Source organism: Colobus angolensis, unplaced genomic scaffold (genome assembly GCF_000951035.1).
Source record: "Colobus angolensis palliatus isolate OR3802 unplaced genomic scaffold, Cang.pa_1.0 Scaffold141, whole genome shotgun sequence".
NCBI classification, from domain to species: Eukaryota; Metazoa; Chordata; class Mammalia; order Primates; family Cercopithecidae; genus Colobus; species Colobus angolensis.
The window spans coordinates 2,606,109-2,632,438 of NW_012114500.1; positions in this window are offsets into that span (position 1 = coordinate 2,606,109).

The following is a 26,330-nucleotide window of genomic DNA, read 5'->3' on the forward strand; positions in this document are numbered from 1 at the left end:
ATTTTCCAGAAGTGCCAGTGCCAAAGAATAATAAAAAGGGAAAGTCTTTTAGTTATAAATATTTCTCCATGTCCCCAAGAAACATGATAGCTTAGGAGTTGGAAATATATTAACTGAAATACTGCATGTGTTCCAGTTTGGAGATTTTTCCTCAGCTTCACTGATAGTTGTTTGTTTTTTTTGAGGAGATAATAACCACCATGAATTCTCTATTAGAGGGAATTTTAGCTGACTGATGTTTCTGAACACCAATCCTTGTGAAGTTAACATTTTTTTTTCTACAGACCACTCATTATAGAAGAACTGGAAACTCCAAAAGTCTTTTTCTCTTTCTCTATTTTTAGTAGTCTTCTCAAAGTGAAAATTAATTAGTAAGAACTGTCTGGACCTTTCCCCTTTCCATTTTTCATTTTAATTGTTGGTAAAATAGTTGTAGGCACTTATGCATCATTTACCTCTTTTCAGGCTTTTTTGTGTTATCCTTTTGGATTCCTTAGCCCCTTTTCTCCTCTTCCTTATATTACTCCTACTACCACTATTTCGTCTTCTTTTTAAAATAATGAAAATAGATAAATGATGCAAGTTGTTTCACTCTAAATTAACTTTTAATTTAATCTGCTATCCAAAATGAAATTTTCATGATTCAGTCTTTCTGATTAAAGAGTATCACAAACATTGTGAGATTCAATAAATACTAGTTGTTTATTATGATTATAGCACATGGTAGCACTTCATATACATAAGTATGTATTTAAAAATGTAAACTTTATTTTAAAAATTTTTGACACACTGGGACCCAGAGTTAGCATAAAATAACAGTCCTGGTTTGCAGATTATTTTTATTTACTTTTTTTTTTTTAAATGTCCCTAGGCCTGAGGCATCTTAGGACAGAACTTAAAAGCCTGCATTCAAAAAGGCTCCTATATGGCATATTAAATTCTTCCACTGCTCTGGAATAATCTACAGTCCTCTCCAATTTTAGCCTTTTCCTATTACCAGAGTAGTCAGGAATGTTCTTGCATAAATTAATATGAATATCTTAGCATATCAACTCTTACATCTAATTCCAAAATATTTGCCTCAGAAAATTTTGTTCTGTCTTCTGCTTGTGAATTCTCGATATTTGGTAAAATTTATGAGCTAATCAAATATTTTGGCACCAAAGATGTCACTGTGGGCATCCGTCATTTAAAATACTAACAGATTAACCAATAACAATTGCATAAACTCAAAATATCAACAAAGGGTAAAAGCTAAATGATCTAAGGCATTGAAAATACCAAAAAACATTGGAGGACATAAGTTAATAGGTTAGAGGATGTGTTGTCAGATGTCTGTTATGTTACCTAATTTTAGACACATTTCAGGAAAAAAATGATAGAATAGTTTTTTGTTTGTTTGTTTGTTTGTTTTTTCCACATAGATCATTTCTTTTAATCTTTCAAAGCTCGTCGTTAAAAATATCTTCTTTCACAAATCCATGGAGTGTTATGTGACAGATTATAACTTTTGTTTTTCTTTTACTAGGATTTTTCAAATCAGAAAAGGTTTCATGAAATTTTCAGACAAGAAATCTGACTTTACCAGTACAGTGTAACAGCAAAGAGTCCTATTGAGTGGTGCTAGCTGTTGGCCTCAATACCCTGGAAATTATGAAGTATTAACTGCCCCTGCCCCCCTCCCCCAACATACACACTCATTCAAGAAGGCCTTTCCAGCCAGATAGTTTTAGAAAAAGCTTATGTGGAATAGAGAATTCCATGATGAAAAATTCCAAAATGTGTGCATATATGCCTTCTATGGAAAGACATTCAAGATGGAGGGAGAATTTATCACATCACCCCTTCCTTTCTCACACCTTTACTGTGATTCACGGCTTCTTTATAAACTGGCAGGGTACTGTGGGCAGGCCTGCACTGCAACCGGAAGCACAGAACTTGTTCTGGGGACAAATGGAAAACTCCGGTTCAATCACCGGATGGGGCCCGCCCAGCACCTTGCTGAGCTGCCCCAGCAAGAACTGTGGAGATTTCAAACGTGTGTTGACTTCATCCTTGGCTTAATCATTTGACTGGTAAGTTCCAGTCTGTTGGAACTGAAAGCATTGTGTCATCCATCTTGGATTGTATCAATGGAACTAGGAAAGGAATCCACTGCTGGAGCAGCTTTGGAATCACGAAGAATGTGCACATTAATCACCATCAGTTCTACAAAGCCTCCCTTACACAGATTGCTAGGGATAAAGGCGCTCCACTTCAAAGAAGAACTGACATGGCTCTAAACTCCCCACTGGATGATGAAGTTAACACCCTGGACATAAGGCTTTGGTGAAATTTGTCCCCTCATTTGCAGTCCTTATTAATTCCCTCCTAATATTTCTGGCATATGGAGCACTTATGACAGGTGAAGATAAGACAGTGTTGTCTTCATTATTTACAGAGGGCTTGATAAAAACATCTTCAAATTAACATTCTGCAAATTTATAAAGATAGATTAGTTTTAACTGCAAATTCCATAAATGTTAGTGGAACTGGAATTGATCACTCAATTTTTAAATCTGCTCAACCCTGACGTACAGACTTTTTGAGGACTCCATTGTTTTTTCTGTAATAGGCATGAGAGTTTGAATTGTAAGAACACTCTACAGGATTGTACATCACCTCACTGGCTGGTATTATAATGTTTATTCTATTATGAAACCTATAAAATTGTATGTAATATGCATAAATTAAAATATAATGTTTATCTTAGATACCATTATGAGTGTATATTGTAAGAAGCATATTTTTAATGCTATTTCTAAAATTATAATCCATTAATACAAGTAGAATTTAGAGAAACATTTTAGTAAAATGCCAACAAAAATAAAAATTGCGTCTTTACCATTTGGTGACACTAAAATGTGACCTTGGGTTTCCTAAAATTTCTTTCCGCATGCTGAAATAATGTTAAGAATTGGGCCGGGCGCGGTAGCTCAAGCCTGTAATCCCAGCACTTTGGGAGGCCGAGACGGGCGGATCACGAGGTCAGGAGATCGAGACCATCCTGGTTAACACGGTGAAACCCCGTCTCTACTAAAAATTACAAAAAAGCTAGCCGGGCGAGGTGGCTGGCGCCTGTAGTCCCAGCTACTCGGGAGGCTGAGGCAGGAGAATGGCGTGAACCCGGGAGGCGGAGCTTGCAGTGAGCTGAGATCCGGCCACTGCACTCCAGCCCAGGCGACAGAGCGAGACTCCGTCTCAAAAAAAAAAAAAGAATTGCCTCAAGTGAGATTTTTTCTTCTCATTTTTGCTACAAAGAGTGATTTGACTCCTGAATCAGAAATATTTCTGAACTTAATACAAATGTTTTTCTTATGAGAGGACTAATCATAAGTATAAAACAAGTATGCATATATTAAAATGTTCAAATATCCATATTAATTTTGTACTGACAGCTTATATTCTTTACAGATAGCATTCATATAGTCACACTGAAAGTCATATTCTTTGTTAAGGAGAGTACATGGAAAATATGAAAATTTCATTCTATGAGAGAAGCTAGAAGAAGTTATTATATTTGTTTATAATAATGGATGAATTATTATATTATTATATATTATATAATATATCATAATACATAATATAATATATTATAATATATTACTATGTATTATTACATAGTTACATTATTACAATAAATTATGTCATTCATTATATACTCAGTGTCTCATACAAAGTAGATATTCAATAGATAATTTTTAATCAATAAATAAAATGTCCAAATAGATATTGATCATCCAATGTGTCCAATAGATCTTTTTCAAAGTGTATTTAGGAGAAAATTTTTTTCGGAGATTTTAATATTTTATATAAAAAAGAGCTTTGTAGGCATTAAAATGCAGAACATATATTTATATTTATACAAGAAATAGGCTTATTTAACTGTAGAATTTATAGTAGAACTTGCAATATGCCAATGTAGACTTTTCAATCTCTTAGAGAGATGTTATAATATATATACACACATTTATATATGTAAAATTATGTTTTTCAAAACTTATTTTTAGAAAACCTTTTTTCAACTATTTGCCTGCATGACTAGAGTCTCATAGAATATACTTTAGGAAATACTGGTTTAATATATATATATATATATATGAAGTTTAATAATTTGGTCAAGTTCTCAGGAAACCAGATCAAAATGCAACCTCAGGCTTATTTGTATTAATATTATAATTTAAATAAATGTAATCAGTGATTTCTATATACTTGTTAACTTAGTCTTCCTGTTACCTCAACTAAACTAAAAAGTCTAGAATAAGAGAAATTGATTAAAGTATAACCTGCTGCCCAGAGCAGTTAAATATATTTGCAAGAAGATATTAAAAATTCTAAGTGTAGAAATTATGTAAACTAATAACAAACAAAATCATATTAGTTTCTTCCTGGAAAAAAAGTCAGAGCAAAAGAGAAATCTCTTAATCTAATAAATATTATAATTTTGATTGTGGTGAGTCATGAATGAAAGTTAATTTGGGATAGTTAGCAAATGCAATTCTACTTATTCAAATAACTTTTATATTGCTACAATTTTCAGGGTTCTTATTTCCATAAACTTAACGTAAATTAAATTTACATTAGAAAATTAATTCTCACAAAATTAAATTAATGTTTTGTACATATAAGAAAGTTTTATGATTAAAATTATTATTCGGTTTTTCTCTTAAAGCTCATTGTTTAACATTAATTGAATTTGGAAAAATGTCCATGGTACTAATATAGGATTCTTTATAAAACAAGAAAAGTGAACTTAAGATGAAGCTAGTTTTAAATATATGTCAGAAATATGATTTTACATTTATTCAGGAGTATTTATGGAGTGCTTAACTTAAGCTGGTCTCTGTTCTTCTAAGTGCTGTTGTATGGAACAAAACTGGTCTCTTGTTCCCATAGAGAGTGCTTTCTAGTGGAAGAGATAGACAACACCATATTGAACAAATATATGTATTTATTTAAAATTATATTAAATTTAAATGTGTATTTATTTAAAGTTATATAAATGCATTAAAATTTTAAATAGTTACAAATGCTAAGATGAAATAAAACAGGAAAGAGATTTAGAAAGTATTTGAAGAGAGAGGGTCCACTTTTTATTCTGATAGGAAGGTTTAAAATTATAATAATACCCTCTAAATGCATTAATTAGCCTGAGTGCACACCAGGACTTTCCAAATGATTTCACTGAATAAATGCAAAATGAAAACACTGAAGCATAAAAGTTTCATTACTCAGGAAATCTTATTAGAAAATAAGAAAATATGCAATTTAACACTAGAAAAAATAGATTTAAACATGCCTATGGGAATTTGAATCTGTAAATGTTTATAGTTTATTTTGAAGGTTAAAATACAGTGTGCTGCTAATAAAATGGACACATAAATGGGAACTTCATAAGGACTATAAAAGTGAATTATGATGGCATAGATGGAGGGATGAAGGTTGTAAGTTTCTCAACAAAGTTTCAAATTGATAATCAAATATTTTCAGTATTTTTCTCTCAAGTACATTTCAAAATACTACAAAATGCCAGATTTTAATTATGAAAGCAAAAGCAAAAACTTTTGCTTGTCTCAGATGAAGATACCTGCCCTGTATTTTGTTTTCTTAAACCATGGAATATTTGGATAAAGCAGTCTTAGAAGAATTCAGAAAGTGTCATTTCCTTTGGGTCATAATTTTTGCAGAAGCATATCCATATTACACACACTTATTTTCATCTCCTGAAGCTTTGATTTTTTGGCTTTGGATTGTCATATTAGCTCTTCCATCTAGCTTTTTAAATAGAAAACTTTTCCAAGACTTTCGTTTTGCAAATGAAGAAAACTAGCTCTCACCCTTCCTTCTTTCTTATCCTAACAGTAGAAATTCTCCGGTATTTATTCCTTGATTTCCTTCTTTCTTTACGTTTTCTATTATCTCGGTCTCTCTGTCCCTGTTTCTGCCTCTCTGCTTCCCTCACTCCTTGCCTCTCTGCCTCTGTCGTTCTCTCTCCAATCTTATTTATTCTGATGACTTTAATAATCCCATGGATACCACATATATGGACATATTTCAGAGGCACAGTGTGTCATACAAAAAGAGAAAAGTGAAACGCATTCAAATAGTATATTAATGTCAGAGTGACCATTTGGAGAAGAAAAATTAGAATGGGATTGGGTGAGATTCTAAATTTCATGGCTATATTGACCTTTTAGAAATAGGCATGGGGAGGAGAAGAAAGATGGACAATTATTTAAACTATAAGGGAGGATTGTACTTTTTTTCGTTTACAACCACACCCATTCGTAAATAAATTGTATTTTTGGATAAGGTTTGGATGTTGCTGCAAATTGTATTTCCTCAGTAGCAGATTCTGAAATAGACATTAGTATTTAGAATACTTATAGGGAGAGGAAGGAAGCAGGATTGAGCAGAGGGACAAGTTGAAGTGTTAATGTTGTCTCAAAGAAAGTTACAATGGATCTAATCATGAGCTTTCAAACTGTGATTATCTCAGTTGGGATGAGGCAACTGGACCTTTTGACATCAACATCTGTTATTGGATGAGGGTTGCCCTGGGAAGAGATGTGAGTTTGGGTGAGGCAGCTTCTTTTAGTTGAGACAATCCCCAAAGAAGGTAGACAGTTGAGGGCCATATTTCTCCAGGATTGCCAGGAACTGGGAGGGTAATTCCTTTTTACCCGAAGGGCTAACTCGACAGTTTATCTCAGCGTCCATTACCACTCACCCTTTGTGCTGCTCTTCATAGAGATTTTGGAAAAACACTCCAGGATTCCAATGGACCTTTCTTCCAGAAGAGACTTCGGAATGGAAAGTTGGTGGGATGAATTGCAGTAAAGGCTGTTTTAAAGCCCGAAGTGATAATCACTGTTTCTCATCTCTGGCTGGTCTTGTTCACCCCCGCTGTCACTCAGCGCCTCTAGTGTTCATTTTGACTCACCTGTTTGTGTGATTCAGACCCTTGATCCTCGGGTATTTAGGTCCACACATACAGTGCCTCTCTCAGGCCAGAATTGGTCCTTTTGTTCATTAACTGCCAAAAGTGGACAAAAGAGTACTCTGAGGAACGTAAGTGGGTAACCCGGGTATCAAGATTTTCCCTCCTGCTCCCACTGCATCACAGCAGCCCTATCACCTTCTGGTAGTCTGTATTCCTTACAATTACCAAGATGGTGAATCCCCTTCTTCTCTATTGTTCTTTTAGAACAGGAATGCAAAATGCCTAGGTGGAAACTGTAGCTACCATTGATTGAAACTCTTGCTGTATCCTCTGAAGGGTTCCCCCTTTGAGAACCAAAACCTGGTCACCTTCATTCACTGCAGAGCCCAGACTTGTAGAGATAGTAAGTACAGTCACCCAAGGTAGTACACTGGGGATGATGGTAAGCAAGAATATCCTTATTTCCACCACTTGGTTTCCAGACCCATGTATTTCACATGTTAAAGTCCTGGCATTATAAAAATAAATAGCATTGATTTAAGCTATTTTGTATGCCTTACATGATGGTTCCTGGAAACATACAAAGGATCACATTGTCCAAATCAGACTAATAAAAATCCAAAATATACCTAGTGCTAAAGTTTATAGACAATTACAATAATACAAGGCTCAGGCACAATGTAGAGAAGTACACTACTGGGACCTATGGCTACTGCTGCTCCCCAGACCTTTCCTTGCTGCATTAGCACCTGCACTGATGTAACATGCAGTTTCCAAGTAATGCATAGAGAACATAATTACATAGGAGTTGTTTTATTCACTAACTCCATGACCAAAGGATGCATTTTATACTTTGATAATTGCATAGCTTATATGACATTTTCCGGAGTGCTACTCCATAAATCCCAATATACTAATTTTAATTACAATAAGCAACACAGATAGGTCACGTATGTCTGGCTGAAAGTATCTTATAGGCAAGAACTCTGTCTCCAGAGTTCATAATATATGGAGGAATTTCATTAGCTTGTATACAAGAGCTGTTAATTAGGCCATATTTTCCTTTTTAAGGACAAAGGAGAGAATAGATTGCAGGTCTGCTAATAATATTCTTTTCTCTCTAGAATCCTCTTTATTTGTTCTTTACCTTAGAGGAGATGTATCTTTTACCCAAGATCACCAGATCTTTACATTTATACTTATGTCGTAGGCCCCTCAATTATCATATGGTTATCTTAAACTCTTTGGAGCACATGAAACTAAGAAAGCATCTAATTTCCTGGCTAGTTCCTACTCATCTACTTTGGTTAATATGATGCCACTCATACAGTAATTTATAGGATAATCTGTGGGATTACAGTAGACTGAATGATAGCCACAAAGGCATGTCAACCTCCCTAGAATCAGTAAATATTACTTTATATGGCAAAAGAGTGAAAGTTGACTAATAAACTCACATGGCAAGTATAATATTATATATAATAATACTAACTTATGTGGCAAAATACATGATGAAGAATATTCAGATGAGAGATTTATATTGGATAGTTTGGTGGACTCTAAATATAATCACATGCATCCTTGTAAGAGAGGGGCAGAAGTGGATCAGACAGAACAGAAAGCAGATTTGACAGGACAGGTAATCTGAAGATGGAGCAGAGAAAGAGATGTGGCCACAGGCTGAAGATTGTCAACAGCCACAAGAAGCTGGAAGAGACGAGGCAGATTCTTCACGACTCTCCTCCTTTCAGAGCAGTGTGTTCTCGCTACATCCTGATTTCAGACTTCTGGCATCCGGAGCTAAGGAAGAATCAATTTCTGTTGTTTAAGCTACCACGTTTGTAATAATTTATTACAGCAGCACCAGAAAGAGAATGCAGGGATATCCATGCAGTCCAGATCTTCTCAGACTACATTATGACAGAAGATGGGAGAGTTAATATAGCCTCATGCTTCATGCCAAAAATAAATGGATAATGTCTTTTATTCTAATGGCATGCAAACCATTACTAATCTTCTTTTCTTGTAAGAATAAAAAATAAGGAGTTTTTTTTTTTTATTTTAGCTCAATAGCTACATAATGTATTGAGCTGTTCTAGCAAAGCTGCGCCACTGGTGGCTACAGTTGTTGCTACTTATTATTCCAGTGTGGTAGTTCACTGAAATCCTCCAGGGACATTCTAGTTATTGTATGAGGTAGAGAGGTGAATTCTGTGAATATACAGAGACCACTCCCCTGAAATAGAATGTTCGTTTTTTTTTTTTAATATTAAATTTATTTATTTATTTATTTAGAGATAGGGTCTCACTCAGTCAGGCCGGAGTACAGTGGCACCATCATAGCGCACTGTAACCTTGAACTCCTGGTCTCAAACTGATCCTCCTGCCTCAGCCTCCAGACTAGCTAGGAGGCACAAGTCGCCATGCCAGACTATTGTTTTATTTTTTCATTTTTTTGTAGAGACAGGGGTCTCACTATATTGTCCAGGTTGGTTTCTAACTCCTGGCTTCAAGTGATGCTCCCACTTTGCCCTCCCAAAGTGCTGGGATTACAGGTGTGTGCCACCATCCCTGGCTATAAACATATTTTAGAAGAGTTGTAAATTTAAGAAAAAAATTGAGGAGTTAGCAGTGAGTTTTGACACATGCTTAATGTCATGTATAACATTACAATGTCAAACAAATACTTACACTGCTCTAAAATCCTTCCATGTATTTGCTATTTAATCCTAGCCCACTAGCAATCATTAATAATTTTCCTGTCTCAAACACCCTCTCACTCAGTTTTCCCTATTATTAATATCTTACATTAGTATGATACAATTGTTACAAAGAATAATCCAAAATCAATACATTATTATTGATAAATGTATACAATTTATTTGTATTTCTTTAGTTTTTATGTAAAGGCTTTTTACTTAAAAAGATCTAAGTTCTTATCCAGGATCTGACACTTACTTATCATGTCTCTTTAAATTCCTATGAGCTGTTTCTCTTAAACTTTCCTTGTTTTTGATGACCTTGAAAAATTTTGATGACCAAGGATTTTGTGAGATACCCTCTCATGAGATCTGTCTGGTGTTTTCTCATGACAAGATTGATGTTGTGGGTTTGTGGAAGAAGACCCATGACTAAAGTACCATTTTAATCCCATCATATCAAAGAGCTACACCAGCAACATGATTTATCACTGTTTATATTGATATTGGCCATCTGGCTGAGGTAGTGTTGTCAGATTTTCTCATGTAAATTTAATATTTTGCCCCCTTTCCATTCTACATGCTTTAGAAAGAATTACTATGCACATCCTACACTTAAAAAATTTGGATTTATGCTTCTTGTTTGTGAGGATGTGGTATCTATATCAATTACTTGAAATTTTTCTGTAAGAGATATTTGTCTCTTATTCCTCATTTAAATAGGTTTTTTATATTATTATGCCTTTATAGATACATATTTTATATTATAATCAAATATTAATTTAATAGTTGTGGATTTTTTTTTCTTTTTTTGCTTAAATTGTACTGGCTTTGGCCATTGGGAGCCCTTTCTATTGGCCCCTATGTCCCTCTGACTTCTGACATATCCACATCAATGCAAGCTTTCTTCTTGTTGTTCGTTTGTTTGTTTGTGTTTGGTGGGTTTTTTTTTTGGAGACCATATTTGCTTTCTGTCCCTACAACATGCTCCAGTGTCATTTTATATATTTCCTCCCTTAGTCTAGAATCAACCATTTCTCCAAGGATCCCTTGGTGCTTCCATTCAAAAATGGTATTGGAAACTAGGATTTGGGTGCTAGGATTGTTACTGGAGTATCATTTGCTTCTAGGTATTTTCATTTGACAGAGCAAGAAAATACATTGCATGTGTATCAATTCATGCATCGATTCTTATCTATAAATGTTTTTATATGTAGTCAGCATCTATATTAGTCCAAACAAGAGTTCATGCTGATGTCTCCAACTCTAATATATCACCACATGGATCATTCTAGCCTCCTGCCTTTGTTTATCTGTAAATTCCAGCTCCAACAGTGAGAAACCTGGCTCCCAGTATCTGCCAGTCATTTACTTAATTTTTCCATTCCAGTATACATGTAAAACAATATAAGAATTAATAAGCTGTACTCTTGTGGGGAGAAACTTTATCAACTGGAATACAGGCTTATGTGTAGGTCTTTTTTACTTCAGTCTTACATATTCTATTTATTACCAAAGTTACGTAGGTCAGCACTTTTTCCCCAATTCACTTTACTGAGTTTATTTACATACCTGTAACACAGTAAGGTTTTCATGTCATATGGAACATCTCTTCCTGGGATCCCCAACCTCCTATATTATTTTAAAAATTCGCATAACGTTCATCTCTTGTAGTGTAAATTGTACGAGTTTTGATACATGCATAATGTCATATATACATTATTAGAATATAAAATAGTTTCAGTGCCCTAAAAATCTCCTGTTTTGCTTATTTAACCCTAAACCACTGGCAAGCACTAATCTTTTTACTACCTCTACAGTTTGGCCTTGTCTATAATATTATATAATTAAAATTATATAGTATATGATATTTTCAAACTGATGTTAATTTTTTCACTCAGAAATATGCATTTAGGATTCCTGCATGTTTTTGTGAGTTAATAGCCCATTTATTTTTATCAATGAAGAGTATTCCACTGTATGGATGTGTATTCATTCTTCTGCTGAAGGACATTTCTCTTGCTTTAAGATTTTTTCAGTATATTTTATTTTTTAGAGAAGTTTTAGGTACAAAACAAAACTAGGTGGAAAATACAGAGATTTCCTTTATGTCTCTTGCCCCACACATGGATAGTCACCCTCATTTTTATATCCCCCAAAATATATTTGTTGTAATTGATGAACCTACATTGACTCATCATTGCTATCCAAAGACCCTAATTTGCATTAGGGTTCATTCTTGGTGTTGTATATTTTATGGGTTTGAACAAATGTATAGTGACATCTATTCGTAATTATACTATCATACAGACTATTTTCACTGCCCTGGCCTCCTAAAGTGCTGGGATTACAGGTGTGAGTCACCGCCCTTCCTATGGTTGATTCTTTGGCATTTTCTACAAAGAATCATGTCATCTTTGAACTGTGTGAAGCAGTTTAGTTATTCCTTCCAATCTATACACGTTATTTCTTTTTTGTGTTTTATCACATTAGCTTGAATTTCCATTACATTGTTGAAAAACAGTGGTAAGTGGGGCATCCTTGTCTTTCATCTGATCTTAAGTGGGAAAGCTTCTAGTTTCTCACCATTAAGTATGACGTTAGATGCAGGTTTTCACGTAGATAATCTTTAATAAATTGTGGGTATTGTTCTCTCTATTTTTAGTTTACTGGGAGTTTTTTCTTTTAAATCATGAATGAGTGTTGGATTTCGTCAATGTTTTCTGCATGTATTGTTTATGATCATATGATTTTACTTCTTTAGCCTATTGATATGATAGATTACATTCTGAATGTTGAACCAGACTAGCATTATTGGGGATAAATCCCACTTTGTTGTTAAATTTTAATTTCAGTTTTTGGCAATTATCAATAAGGGTGCTATAGACATTCACATGCAGATTTTTGTGTGGCCATACACTTCAAGAAATCAGTTGCGTAAATATCTAGGTGCTCAATTGACAAACTGTGTAATTAGAACATGTTTAACTTTCTAAATGACTACCAATCCATCCTACAAAGTGGCTATACAAGTTTGCTTTCACAACAGCAATGAATGAGATTCATGTTGCTCCACATCCTTTCCAACTTTTGGTATTGTAAAGATTTTTGGATTTTACCCATTCTAATGGTATATGCAGTGGTATTACATTGTTGCTTTCTTTTTGCAATTTCCTAAGTTATGTTGAATATCCTTTCATATGCTTGTATGCCTTTTTTATCTCTTTTTATTAATTAATTAATTTATTTATTTTTGAGATGGAGTTTCACTTTTGTTGCCCAGGCTGGAGTGCAATGGCATAATCTCGGCTCACTGCAACCTCCACCTCCCGGGTTCTAATGATTCCCCTGCCTCAGCCTCCTGAGTAGCTGGGATTACAGACATGTGCCACTACGCCCGGCTAATTTTTCTATTTTTAGTAGGGATGAGGTTTCACCATGTTGGCCAGACTGGTCTTGAATTCCCAGTCTCAGGTGATCTGCCCACCTTGGCCTCCCAAAGTGCTGGGATTGCAGCTGTGAGCCACTGCGCCAAGCCTGTATCTCTTAATTGGTGATGTGTCTGTTAGATTTTTGTCCATATTTAATTGGGTTCTTTTTGTAAAAATTTAAGGGTGCTTTACCTATTTTGGATTGAAGTTCTCTATTTTTTATGTGTTTTCCAAATATTTTCTATGGCCTGTGACTTTTTATTCTATTAACAATGTTCTCACACTGCAAAAGTTTTTTTTTTTAATTTTAATAAATTCTAACTTAATTTTTTTTTCATGGACAGAGCTTTTGGTGTCATATCTAAAAAATCATTACCAAAAAAAAATAAATTCTCTTGTAATACATCAATACCCTACATCTTACCACATTTTTATCCATATCCTTCAACCAGATCTTAAGCTGGAAGGCTGGTTGGAATATAGTTTTATTACCAATTCAGCCTGAGAGTAATAGTAGGAGAGGTATTACCTAGGTTTAACCTTCATCCTCCAGTTACTGCTTATGAAACCTTAGGCAAATTACTTCACCTTTCTGTGTTTCAGCTTCCTTATTTGCAATATATTGATGGCAATAGTATCTACTTCAAAGAGTTTTTGCAAGTCACAAATAAGTTAATACATACAAACTGCCACAAGTCCCAGAATGTGGGAAGTGTTTAATACCTGTGAGCTATTATATTCACTATTGTAGTTATTTTATTATATTTATTATTAGGAGTATTATCCCTGTAAATATTAGTATTTTTATTCTGTTATTTATTTTTACACCTTCTGCTTTGGCTTGATAAACCCGAGTTAATTTTATGGTTATGGGCCAAGTTTCTATAACCAGTTTTCAATTATCCCACCAAGATTTTTTACTTTCTTATTTTTCAGTGACTTGGTATCTCCTTAGAAATGGAAGTGGTGGCTTTTCTTAGTCTGGTCACATCTGCATTTTCAAGCACTAATTTCTCAGTTCCTCTTATTTCAATAGCATTCTTCCTTAGCTTCCAGTGTTGGAATTTTTCCCAAGTTTTGACAGATTTAATTTACCCATGAGCTGTCACCCAGAAGTCAGTTAAATGTATTCAAAAATCAGTTTTAACTTTTCTGGTAGTATAACAATAATAAATATTGTACACATATCCTTTGCATATTACACTGATAATTGTTTAATGACTTAATTCTCACCTTTACCTTTTATGTGGCATATGTATTTATTTAGATATTTTAATTACATTTGTTAATTTATTGTCCCATTCGTATCTTTGTTTCATATCTACTTTAATGTTAGAGAAATACAGAGGTAGCATGTATTGAATATAACAGATTAATCACCTATTCAAGGCATTTTATAGAACATTTCTATATCCAGGTATATTGTGAGGCAATTATCTGGTGAACAAAATGATTTGCTTCTTGGCTCTGTGAAACTGGTTTTCTAATGGGGAAAACAGGTATTAGGTACAGAAGCAAACAAATAAATGTATGCTTATAAGTGAGTTTTACAGAGAAAACAATGGGTGCTAGACATGGAAAATAATGTAAGAATTAAGTGAGGGCACCTGCATGTATGGGATACTTAAGGAAGAATCTCTTTAGAGATGACCTAATTTGTCACTCCTTAGCACTCATGGGAAAATTTAAAACAATACTTTTCTCAATGTCCTTCTATAATTAGTTGAGTATAATATAAGAAATATGCAATTTTGAATCAATAACTGAGCATCTAACTACTCACTGTTGAAAATGCTGACCGAGAAACAGAAGGCACAAGGAGTAACTCTTGCATTCCAGAAGTTAATTGTCTTTGTAATTTTCTATTATTCATGTTCTGGTATAAAATTTGACTCAGTTTTATGGGCATGTGGAACCCAGTTGTTCTCTTATCTCATGTCTTATAGGTGTACTTTATCCTGTTTTTTTCTGCAATGCTTTAGATTGGAAATAGATTTGATTTTCAGTTGTAGTGAGTCATCTAGGGAATTTAAAAATATATATATACTCTTTTCTCTTTATTTCTCCCTGTTCATGGTTTAATGTGTACAAAAACTAAAATTACTAAGAACCTAAAATTTAAACATCTTCGTTTTGTATGAGCTCAACCTCTCTGGGCTCCTAAAAGACAAGTCATCCCATTAATATTTCTCCTTTCAGACATGTAGATTAGATACATACTTACTCTTTGTTTTTGTGTAAAAATTTATGTGATACGGAATACATGATGCCAGAAATGAAAAGCAATGGTCAAGAGGGTGATGGAATAAAGAGGCTGGACTATACATACATATATTTATTTGTGTGTGTGTATATATATATATATATAAAGCATCTAGAAGAGTTTATAGTACATGAAAGTGTTGTATAAGGGGGGTTATTTGTTATGCAAACTTGAAAAAATGACTTGTAAAAGACTTTCCATAATTTGGTATCATATGGTTTCTTGGCTCATCTCTTTATATTCTCCTACGCTTGTGCCTGGTGCTACAGGCATTTCTGTTCCTTTTCCTTAACAAGTCATTATTCCTTCATGAATTTTAGAGATAGCAGACTCAGATGTGTAACCAAATTGTGAGGAGACCTTGGGCAATTTATGCAAATTACCAGTGTTTCAGATTTTTTTGTCTGTAATATGTAAATATTAATGTCTAATTTATAGCAGTAATGTGAGAATCAGGAATCATCTGCTGAATATCATGCACATGATGGGAATAAATAAATAGTAGCTATTAATATTTACTATAGTGAAAATTTATACTTAATTTAATATTTACTAAGAACATCATGTTTTAGGGTTTGACAGTTTTAATTTCAAATTCCAGCTTTATTTCCTAAACTATTTGAGCCTCAATTTTCTCATGTAAAAATGGGTCTAATCTATTTATCTCATAGATTTATGGTGAAGATTAAATGAGAAAATGAATATAAATTTAAAGTAATAAATTGAAGCTATAATAAGTAAAAATTCTTAGTATTGATGGTAACGATATCACCAATATTATCTTTAATAGTATTATCATGTTATTTTAATTATGATAAAATATTTCCCATGTCATATTTAGGGTATGAGTTGATTTAGACAGAATTGCCTTGATATAGGCAAATTTATGTGACGATATTAGAGCAGGTAACATTAATATGATATTTAACCAAGGGTTCCAGGATTACAAATTTTCTTTTGAACCATTCATCCCATGTAAATGGGAGAAATCTATCTATATAGAATGATGCTGGCAAAGAGTAAGTTATTACCTACAGATACTTTTGCCATAAATAACTTACAGAACTTTAATAAAGTAGGCTAGACTACAACGAGAAATAAATACTTTGCTTAGCCATGATAATCTAAAGGGCAAAGAGTTACAACTGGCTGGAAAACAAACTCCAGGCAAGTATTTGAGATATGCTTAATGAATACCATATCTGTATCCACTCTTCCCTGCTGTGGGAAGCAATTAGTAATGAGGAAAGAAAAACACTAAATTATTCTCCCTAATATCTCCCAGGTTGGAACTAGGGAGAAGATCCTCTTACAAAGCCATGAGGAGGAGTGTACAGGGTCCTCCTAATAAACAAAGATCAGGAGAGATTACCTTACATAGACTCTTAGACACATGGTTGTGTGTAACCATGACTGCACATTAGATTCCCCTGGGGAAATAGAAAAAACATATATACAGTTGGCCCTCTATCTGTGGGCTCCACATCTGGGCATTCAACCAACTGTGAAACAAAAATGTTTGTAAAATAAAAATTGCATCTGGGCCGGGCGTGGTGGCTCAAGCCTGTAATCCCAGCACTTTGGGAGGCCGAGACGGGCGGATCACGAGGTCAGCAGATCGAGACCATCCTGGCTAACACGGTGAAACCCCGTCTCTACAAAAATACAAAAAACTATCCGGGCGAGGTGGCGAGCGCCTGTAGTCCCAGCTACTCGGGAGGCTGAGGCAGGAGAATGGCGTAAACCCGGGAGGCGGAGCTTGCAGTGAGCTGAGATCCGGCCACTGCACTCCAGCCTGGGTGACAGAGCCAGACTCCGTCTCAAAAAAAAAAAAAAAAATTGCATCTGTACTGAACATGTAGAGAATTTTTTCTTCTTATTCTTTAAACAATACTGTATAACAACTATTTGCATAGCATTCATATTGTATTAGATACTCAGTATAATTTTTCTACATTGTATCAATAATTGAGAGATAATTTAAAGTAAACAGGAGGATGTCGATAGGTTATATACAAATACTACACCATTTTAGATAAGGGACTTGAGCATCCGTGGATTTTGGTATTTGAGGGGGTTCTGGAACCAATTTCTCTTGAATATCAAGGAATAATTGTATGAAATTAAAATGTTGATACTCCAGCTCTACCACAAAACAATTCCAACTGTATTTCTGTAGATGTGGCTCATTATCTCCGGTATTTAAAAAGGTCCTCCTTGTTATTCTAATTGGAAGCCAGAGTTGAGAATTACAACCTAACTCTTCCATTTCACAGACGAAAGTCCTCTCCTGTATTACAATAGCAAATACATTCTCATTAACTGCCTACTCATAGAGTCATAGCAGTATTTTTATTTTATTTCTTGAAGTATGAAGTAGGGCTGAGGGGAGAAAATGTTGGGGATCTTCCATAATGATACTTTGTAGATGTCAATAAATATTAACTAAATGGATGCTTTTAAAAAAAGTAGATCAAATCTTAATATTCAGAAGAGAGAAAGGAGGGCATGGCAAAGGAGGTGACCATTCGAATCAGAGTTACTGTGCTACTGAGTAATGTCAGGTGATGTCAAGAGAAATTATTTGTTTTAAGAAATTTATTAAATTCTATTCAATTGAGACAATTATACAGCAATAAAAACAAACTATAATTTAAGACATAAGTAGAAAAATTTGTAAACTTGACCAATAATTAAAAATACTTAACAAGTAGAAATGGTATGACTTTCAAATATATTTTAACAGACAACATCAGCCTGAAAATATCTGTCTTCTTGGTCCCTCATTGAACATTTGTTCGGGCTATTTTTATATAAATGCCTCACTTCAATTTTAAATTCCAAGAGTCAGAAAGTGTCCCTTTAACTGTTTTATATTTTCCATTTTTCCCCTCCCTCTCTTCCGTCCTTCTTTTTCTCCCTTTGTCCTTCCCTCCCTCCCTCCCTCCCTTCCTTTCTTCCTTCCTTCCTTCCTTTGCTTTCTAATACAAATAACATAGTTTATACTATATATAATTTAATTTTGTTGAAAAAGTGGCTAAAACTTAAACAATGGTTTAGTGAAACCTGGTAGTAAAGAAATAATTCATCAGAACCAAATATTTAGGGCTTACATTATAGAAGTTGAATGAAAACTACAAATGAATTATTTTCTCTACAGTATCTTAATAAATGAATGTTTTTCTGCCCCCTCCATCAACATAAAAACTGCTAACCAACCTTTTCATTCTCTGTACTTTAATGATACTGGTTATCCCTCTGTTCCTTAAGAATCCCACATTGCCCATTTTTAGTTGAGTTTTGTCAGTGTAAATCTGCACTGGATAGAGGTGAACAAACAAGAGAGACTTTATTTGAAACTCTTGCATTAGAGAAGAGAGACTATGGTCATACAGAAGAGTGGCCGAACTCAGCTCAGCTGAAACAAAAGGCAGAAGGGTTTGTAAAACTGAGGTGAGCCAATGGAAAAGCACTAAAGGACACCAAGTGGGATGTAGTCAATGTTGTTACGCCATCTGTGTTTGCTAATTATCCTTATCTAAGTTAGGCTTCTACCCTCCCACAGAAACTGGGAGATAAATTGGAGTACTATGTCATTTGGTAATTGCATTGCAAAGGGGCGGCTCCTAGGTTCTTGAGAAAAACATTTCTTTTTGGGAAAACTGGGAAGAGGATGGGAGAACATTTGATGTCAAAGGAGGCAGAAAAAGAATTTGCAATTATCAGTTTGCTAAAGTAAATGCTCAAAGAAAAGGTCAGGGACCTAGAGTCAGTAGAAAGCCTGTCTAAAATTTAGTCAAGCTGTGAGGCCATCTTGGTCAACATTGCATACTTTTGACTCACTCTCATTTTGAGGTTTTGGCTTATATGTCCATTTTCCAAATTTTTCTCCCGATTTCCAAAGGTAGGCTAGCATCTTCGCATATACCAGGATGAAGTCAGAGCCATAACACTCAGACAAAATAGGGCTGGGAAGGCATGAAGACAGAGGAGGCTCACACTTTCATGCGTGAGATAAAAATCTGTTTCCAAGGATTTTCTAAAATCCCCACAAGAAATCCCTTCATGTCCTTCGTGCATCTCCTTTACATAGCTTGCATATTTTGCACATATACACATGCTTCTACAACAAGTTTAATCTCTAGAAATTCTTTAGGACTGCAGTAATTTAGATACAATGCTCTCAAAATGACACTTGCCCAGTAATGGCATCTCCACCAATGAATAGATGACACTCTGGTTTTGAGCTTCTGGACCCATGAACCCTTTCTCTAAGCAGTTTATGTGAACTTCTTCCTTTTTGCCAATAAAAACTTCCATTTAATCTTCCAACACCAAATGTACTTTTGGTTTGCCATTCCATGCATTCCAGTTTTAATTCTCATTTCTCAGTCTTAAATAAAAACATATTTGGAGATATTTTTCTCAAATTTATTTTTAGTTTGTCACTCCCAACTTACATTTTCTCATCGTATTTTTCTATTTGTTTTATAGTTGTCATCATACTTATAATTGTGTAGTTGCTTTCACTATTAGATAACAAGGTCCATGAACGTAAATATGTCTTCCTGAATCTCCATGTAGCTTGAGGGCCCAGCAAATTGCCTACTACATTGTAATTCAAATAAGCATTAAATAAATGTACGCAAATAATTCATTTCCTGATTCTGGAACCAGGAACCTAATAGCCAGAGGGATTATTAACTCAGTTTGCCTGGTTTAAGACTGGTGACCTAGGCATCCTGAAAATTTAACCTCTGTTCAACTTCCTTTTATTCGCAAAAAGGTGCCACTGTGGAAAGATTTGTTATACAGTCCTACAATAGCTTTTGCCCAGAGATTCTGTCTGACAAGAAACTGATGACCACCCAAATTAATAATGGCTGCAACTGAGCCAAAAACCTATAGTCAGAGATTTCCCTAATGTTTCTGCTCTTGGAGAAATCCCGAAGCCTTGACATGCAAAGTAATTGGTAAGGGAAAATGAGTACCAATCTCCATCTGAATATCAGTTTATTACCAATGTTATTCTGATGATGTGCCTACATAAGACATACTTGTCATTCTAGGTAGGAGAGGATGGAAAAATATTAATTAGCTGTGGGTGCATGAGGGACAGCAGAGAATTCCAGTGGAAAAATATTCAAATAGTCATAGCAAGTTCAGGCAACTTTTGGCCAATCACAGAAACCTAAAGTTGTCCATTGTGATAGGTAATGCCTGTGGAAAACCATATTCAGAAAAAAAAAAAAAAAAAAGATAACATCTGGGTTAAAAAAATCAATAATTTCAGACAATCTTTTCATTTAATAGAAGGATGTCTGTGACTGGAGGTATAGGGGTTGAGAATTAACACCCCAATGCAGAAGATTAGAAAGTAACTGTCATGGCATTGGTGTTGCTGCTAAGGGAACTGAGCTTAATGCCTCTGAGTTGCAGTCCATAGGAACTAAATTGCTAGATAAGGAAAAGTTAGAAGAGATTGCAAGATAGGAAAGAGAGGTACAATAAATTACCTGCCCAATCAGTCATTAAGTATGAAATTGCTGATTTATTCTCTGTTTCTGAACTGGCTGAGAATTTGGTACAGTTAAAACTGCATTTGGACATGAGTAACTCCAAATAGAAGAAGCTTGGGAAAGCAGGGCTTACTTTTTCCTGTTTCTATAGGGAGATTATTTTGGAATGTTTTCCAGAAATCTTGCCTTCACATTATATCTCATAGGGTAGATTTACTTCTGGTAGCATTATATATTGACAAAATCTATATCTAAGTTATCCTTTGTGCAATGGATGATTAAATCAGATGTCCTTTTAATTGCTTCTATCTTGGGAATCTGATACAATTTATAGGGGTGTAGTAACTTTCAGAAAAAAACAAGAATTGTGGTTTGGGGAGTTGAGTTCCCAGCTGCCCCCAACTGCTCTCACCTGCCTTCTTGCAGGGGAGAAATGTCCCTGAACTAGGGCCAGCTAACCAGTTTACAAACAAGAACTGTGAGTATATATTCTTCCAGATTCTTTTCTGTATATAGATTATATATACAAGTTATACTTGTGTGCTTTGTTTTGTGTGGGTTTTTTTTTTTTTTTTGCAAAAATGTGCCATATTGATCAGCGAAACAGAATATCAAGGTAAAATTTCAAAGACATATGAATTTTATGATCTACTTTTTTTCTCAAATTAAAATTTAGCTTTTCATCACGTGCAAGCTTATGTAACAGTATTGAAACCTAGTGCCTTTACTCTTTCAGTGTGCCATACAAATGTCTCAGACTTTCATTTGATAAAAGGGGGGTAATGTCATTGAACATTAATAATGTTCTAATTTCTATATTAAAAAAAGGATACATACATTAGAAAAATAATGGGACTTATATTAAATATCACTCTAGACCTCAAAGCTATTACTCACCACATTCCCCTTGTTCAAATATGACCTCCATGACTCTTTCATTTCACTGAATACTGATCACCCATTATGCAAAGCATAATTGCAACTCAGGGAAGTAAAATAATATTAATCAGGGATAACATTGTAATGGACTTTGACCTATAGGTATAAATCTAATAAATGTGTAGGAATTTTTTCTATAATGTAATGAATTCTTTCTTATATCATTACTCATGGGACCAATGTGAAAACATAATAGGAATATTTAAGGCAATTAATGAGACAGATAAGGAATTATTCTATATTTTTAATTTCCTAATTATTTTAATACCCTAAATTAAGAGTATACATTAAGGCACATCCATTAAAGCCTGTCCGTCTTATTCCTCCAGAATAATGTGATGAAAGAGTAGAAGTAGAGGAAATCAGATAAAATTAAGTGAAGAAAATGTGAGACTGATTATCAAAGAAGCAATATCCAAATGATTAAATCAGATGGATTGGGAAACAGTCTATTAAGTGAAGTGGTTAGAAGTATCTTCTCTTGGGTCATAAAAATAGACTGCACTAAGCACTTTACCAAAGGGAACCACTCTTCAATGGCTTTACTAAACACAAGTTATCTCAATCTTTGAGTTCAAGCAACCCTATCATCTCTCTGTTTCTACTTTCTGATATCTATTCACCATTTATTCACTGATCCAAATTCAGATATTTGGCAACTCACATTGCTTTTTCTTGGAATCAGTTAATTTAGTGCTATAAGTATTAAAGTCATAATTTGTGTAGACCCAGAAACTTATAAAAATGTTATTAGAAGAAACTATGTGTTCAGTCCACTTAACCAATAAACAGAACATCAAATAAGCAGCAAAATAGTGAGGCAATTTATTAACAAGACCATGTTATTATTTAGTAAAACTGACTTTTAAATATTTTTGGCCTCTCATAGTCTTCATTAGTATGTATCCATTTTCAGTGGTGCAACACATAACATTTTATGCAAATTTAAGTGACTTCTTAAAGGTTGATGACAAATAATTTTCTAAATATATTGTTGAGGAAAAGATAAAAGAGTAGCTATCTAAGAACCTGATGACTACTGTTTTCTCTGGGGATCAAAGTTGAGAATTATGAATATAGAATAAATCAGGGCTTATTTTTCATTGTATATTTTCTTATGGAATTTAAAGGATTTATCACATGGATATATTGCCTTAGAACGATATCTGAAAGGATATTCAGTCATGAATGAAAAGCGAAAAAAATCCTTAAAGAAACAAAACAGAAATATTTGTAGAAAGATATTCCTTCAAACTAATAGGGAACTCAATTAGGAATTAAATTCCTAGGTATAACATAGAAACAAAATTGGTTGTGAAAAATTATTTGAAATTGAAGATCTTAGGGGACTTGTGTTTTTCTAATAAAAACACTTTCAAGCCACGATGTTATTTGTATCCTCACTAGTAATTCAGTAAGTGGAACATCAATAACAAAAGCTAACTAACTCTAATACTTTAAAGCATCTAAAATTTAGATTTTTATAAATATTGTTCATTACATGTAACTCAGTTTCTCAGAAGCACTTACTTATGTTTCTTTCTATGTTGCTATTGAAGATGTCTGTCAAAATGGCTTAGCAGTTTTCCATTCACCCCTCTTCATCATGATTATGTCTATTATTCGGTTTGGCAAGCTAGTGTCTGAGGTCATATTTAGAAATTTCTAGATGCCTTAAGAACAATAAATGGCTATTTACCTTGGCCCGTGGCTACCTACCACTTTCCAGATTCATTTCTCTTTTACTTACTTGAAGGTGGTGTTGATATGTTTGCTTTTGCTCTTTCTAAATTTGCTTTCATTCTATTGTGTTTGGGGCCTTGAGGGATATTCAGGAAGTATACTTTAAAAGTATGAATGAAAGGGAGTTTTCAAGGATTACTCATGGGGTATTTTGCTCATAATTTCACCTGAATCACCTAGCACAACATCTCATATCTATTAGTTGCTTAGTCAGTCTTTTTGAATAAATGAATGAGTAAGCTATCAAAGTATTTTAATTATGTATTTACATTGTGTCATATACACAGTAAAGCCTTTAAGACTGCAAGAAAACTTTTTTGGTTGTTGTTGTTCTGTTGTTGTTATGTAAAATGAACCAACAAAAAGGTAAGAGAAAGGAGAGACAGGTGCCATTATGTAGAAATGGGAAGTCACACTAAAGAATTCTCCTGAGTTTCTATTTATAAACATTTGAGAGTGCCCCTTTTATGGATACTCTACTCCTTACTAAGATTTTGACTTACTGACATTTTCTCTTGTCACACAATCATCTGCCATCAACCTTTACCATCTTAACATGACTTTGCCACCCAAAGCATGAATGAAACCATCATGTATTCATGACGATCTAGTACTGACCCATTAATTACCTGCTTAACCCCTAAAATTAATCATGCCTAATTTTAATCTGCTAGCACCTATCAATTCTGGGATAGGGCATATAGAAGATATTGGTTTTCTTTTAGCTCTTCTCATTTCTGCCTTTAAATTATTGTCCCCTCCTTTTCAAAACTTCACTGTCTAATAAAATGCATAAAATGAATTCACGGAATATGTGAGAGAGGGGCCTATAGAGCCCTGAAATCTAGATGATCACCTAAAAATAATACATATCCAAAATGCTTTCACTGAATAGGTAAATATTTGTGACGAGTTACTACCATCTTACAATTTTACGTTCCTCTCTGTGCAACTATAGGGACAAAGTGGCATATCCTGTACATGGACTTATAAGCCTGGAAACAGCTAGCTGAGCTGTTTCCCATTAGAGATTTGATGCCCCAAATAAAACAAAAACAAAAACAAAACAAAAAACCTGTGCTTCCTACGTTGTTACAGTTCTTCCATGTACATACTCTCAGGAACAAGTAACGGCTGAACGTGTCACTCTATTTATTGGCCTCCACATCTCCCAACACAATGGCTCCCTCCAGTGTTCAACACTTAGCACATTATTGGCAAGAGTTTGAGTGGCATTCCAAGACCTATACCTGCCACAGACTGATACCCAGTTTGCATCAGCGTTTCTAATGCCATTCACAATTTGTTGTTAAACAAATTCCTTAAGGATCCTATGTTTCTTATGCTGACAAAGACTAGAAATACTGAGTTCTCATATTTTGTATAGCTTAGGGTGACGCATATAGATATATATGTATATACACACACACGTGAAAGTGAGGCTTGAGGCTTTATACAGTGAAGAAGAATATACATATTTTTCTTTCATACTTGGCAGGAAGCACAGACTGATAACTGAGCCCACTCTCATTGCCAAGAGATGTAATATAAGGGGGAATACAAGGTCATCAAGTGGTTTTTAAACAGCTTATTTTTTTTGTACTTCAGTTTGGTAGTAGCTGACCAATGTGTTTAAGTATCATCTTTAGTCTATAATGGGAATCAATAGATAATTCCATGAAAATATTTGGCTTTTCTTCCAAAACCTCACTTTCTACCAAACTGTGACATTCTATTACTTTAGTATTTCAAAGTCCTTACATAAATTCTGGTTTGAAAATTATTCAAAGGTTATAAGAGGAACTTTTCAGCAAAACATCAACATCCCTATCAACCTTCACTCTCTTCAGCATTTTAGATTTAATAAACCTTAGTATGAAAACAGAGGCATGAAAGTGCCTGTCACCTCCTTATCAGAATTGCTAAACTGACTGAGAAACATATTCACACTGCCAGCTAATTAACCTGACTGCAGGCTGGCAGGTGCAATACAGGTATGCTTCCAGGAAGCTTGAATTGTACTAAAACAAAACACTTCGTTATGTTTTCCAAAGGCGTCATTAACCATCAGGCCAACTCAGTGAGGATGATAAGTTCAATTTTCTGACTTACGCAAGCCACAGTAAAAAATGTCGTATTTCTTATAACCAGATCCTAGCAAATCAACCGAAGTTATTTAAGATGCTGAATATAGTCTACCAGGAATTTGGTTGTCTCTTATCTGAAAAAATATCTTTGGGTATCTGCTCTCTATGACAACTAATCTCCGGCCAGGAAATTTCCTAGAGGAATTGAAGGATTATTACACTCAATCTCCCTCAAATACATTCGGAATTCCATCACACGTTCTTTTCTTTCTTGAAAAAGGGTCTGACTTCTATTACCGGGGCTGGCGTGCAGTGGTGTGATCACAGCTCACTGTAGCCTTGATTTTCCAGGCTCAAGTGATCCTTCCATCTCAGCCTCCTAAGTAGCTGGGACCATAGGCACGGTGCCACCATACCTGGCTAATTTTTGTATACTTTGTAGAGATGGGGTTTTGTCGTGTTGCCCAGGCTGGTCTCGCACTCTTGGACTCAAGTGATCCACCCACCTCAGCCTCCCAAAGTACTGGGATTATAGGCATGAACCACAGCGCCCAGCTGGAATGTGTTTTTCTTTCTTTCTTTTTTTTTTTCTTTTTTGAGACGGAATCTCGCTCTGTCGCCCAGGCTGGAGTGCAGTGGTGCAATCTCGGCTCACTGCAAGCTCCGC